A 2,737-nucleotide genomic window follows, 5' to 3' on the forward strand; every position below is an offset into this window, starting at 1 on the left:
GATTCTTCTCTCTCCTTTCGCCACAGTATAAAAGGTAACTTCGACCATTATTTACCTCTTTAGTGCACCCAAAATTCAGAGAGCAAGAAACGCTTTGAGTATTCTACTATTCATCATCTCTCCCAACTTCTTCACTTCAATGGCGGATTCATCTTCTGTTCATGCCACTTCCCACATCCTGCCGATTCGTCCTCAACAGAGTCTGATCATCGATCTTACTCCACATGTTTATGATGACTTCATGTTCCCGATCATCGAATGCCTCAAATACTTGCCGCTTGCTCCCGCTCTCACCAAAGCTAAAGTTGTTCCAATGGAATGTTTATCCCAAATCTTTGCCACTGCTCATTATGATAAGTCTGTCTATAGAATTTTCTTCGACATTCTTGATCACAAGGCATCCATCTCTAAGCAGCGATTCTATTCGCTTTTAGGGTTTGAACCTGATTCATCTACGGTTAACCTTGAATCCATTCCAGTGGGTCACTTGTTTTCCATGTTCTATAACATGGGGTACACAGAGGTTCTGACGACGGTCACCAAGTTCAAGAAATCGTGCTTGCCTCCTCAATGGAACAAGTTATTTACCGTGTTATTCAAGGGGTTATCGGAACGCAGTGCCGGTTCAGACAGAGCGAATCGTCTATTCATCACGATTCTTTATGGGGTATACAACGGTATCAACCTCGACTATGGGTCGGTGTTATGGCAGCAGCTGATTCAGAGTCTTGCCTCCACATCTCGACACTCAGAGATTTCCTACACTCGCTTCTAGACTCTAGTCACAAAATGGGTGATGGACAAGTATCACATCCCCATTGTTGCTAATTCTCCACTCTCTTCGATAGGTACTTTCCATACCACGAAGATAATAGTCTCCGATGCATCAAAATTTCAGTTTATTGGCTCCATCCCTGAGTCAATGTGTGGAGGCGTTCTTGCCGACAGCCGTATCATCTGAACTTACAAGGAGTTTCGTCGCTCTGGTCCTAGAGAGCTCACTCCTGAGATGATCAAATCCATCCACGAAGCTGATAAGCCCTCTCCAAGGGGAAAGAAAAATGAAAAGGGCAAAGACAAGCAAGTTGGCAAGGGAGCAAAAGGCCCTTCTTCGAAGAAACGAAAACCCACCAAGGCTGCTCAATCTCCTCCACTGAAGAAGAGGAAAACCCAATCTAGGCGAAAGCTGATACTTGCTTCCTCCTCAAGCGAATCTGAGGAAGAAAATTCAGACTCCGACGAGTCTCCCCGTGGTAACACTCCTCCACGATCGCCTACCCCAGAAGTACATTTTTCCAGTTCACCTGTCTCTTCTCCACCAATCACCATTCCTATTTCCATTCCGCCCATAACCTCCATCACTCAAATACCTCCTACCTCTATCCCAGTTCCCCCTCCCATTTTCACTGAAGCTACCACAACAATCGCTGAAGTAAGAACCAACGTATCTGATACGGGGGCTCCTACTAAAGCACCCGAACCCACTCCCACTACCGAACACACATCAAAACCCGAACCTACTTCCATAACCGAAACTCCACCATCCCTTCCACCCTCATCTCCTGCTCCCTCCGCAGATAATGAAGAACCTTTTCTTGGTGGGGAGGACATGACATTTGATTCGGTCTATTACAGTCCATATCAGGTGCAAAGTGACGATGACGACGATGCTCCTGTCACCAAAAAGCACCTCAAGGAGCTTCACGAGAAGATTGATTCGCTCATTGCTTCCTCCTCTTCTTCATCACAGTCTATCATTTCTGAAGCTGCTATTCAGAAGATTGTTGATGCTTTATCTAACGCTCATGAAGCCTCCCTCAGCTCAGCCACTGCCGCTATTGATGCCTCCACCAAGGCTTGTGCTGTTGCGACCGAAAAAGTCGAAAAACTATTTACTGATACTTCTTCTCTCTTGCAGTCTTTATAGGAAACTGTCGATGCCAATAAAACGAAGCTTGACTCCATTGTCAACAAGCTGGCTACCTCAGTTGCCTCAGAATTGCAGTCCTTCGGCACTCTTCGTCAATCTCTCACTGAGGACAACTCAGCGTTTAAGGAGACTATTGAGGAGCGCCTCACTAAGCTACAAGAAGATCTAGCTGCCGAGAACTCCCTCATGGACGCTCTCGCTCGAAAGACCACTGCTCTCAAGATCAAGAATCTTCAACTCTCTAGTTCTCAAAAGGAGATTGATTCTCTTCGATCTGAATGAGAGATTGTGTCTTCATGTGTTTCGGATGTCCACACCGCCCTTTCCAACATCCTTGAACCACATGATCCAATATTAAATTACTCAGTCAGGCGTACTCTCGTGGAAAAGATTGCTCCTACCCTTTCTCTCCTGAGCAAAATTGAAGGGCTCCTTGAGTTCATATCCATTCCGAAACAAGGGGGAGAGAATGTATCTCAACCGCCTCCCACTTCTACAGCAACAAAATCAACCGAACCTCCTTCAACAAACCAAGCCTCAGGTTCGGGTGTCAAAGACAAAGGGAAGAAAATTGCTGAAGAGAGCGATGATGATAAAGAGACTATTGCAAATCTCTTAAAGAAGCAAGGTCAGGATAAGGATGCTGATTTGAGCGCTCGCGTTGCCAGAGAAGCTGAGGAACATGAAAGAAAAATAAAAGAGGCTCATGATCTTCTTGAGAGTAGGAAAACTCTTTTTCCTCCGTGGACTCTTGAGAAGCTACTGAAAGAAGCGATTGAAACACCCAACATTCTGTGGCTTGAACCG

Source organism: Lactuca serriola, chromosome 1 (assembly GCF_051521515.1).
Source record: "Lactuca serriola cultivar US96UC23 chromosome 1, Lser_US96UC23_V15, whole genome shotgun sequence".
Classification (NCBI taxonomy): domain Eukaryota; kingdom Viridiplantae; phylum Streptophyta; class Magnoliopsida; order Asterales; family Asteraceae; genus Lactuca; species Lactuca serriola.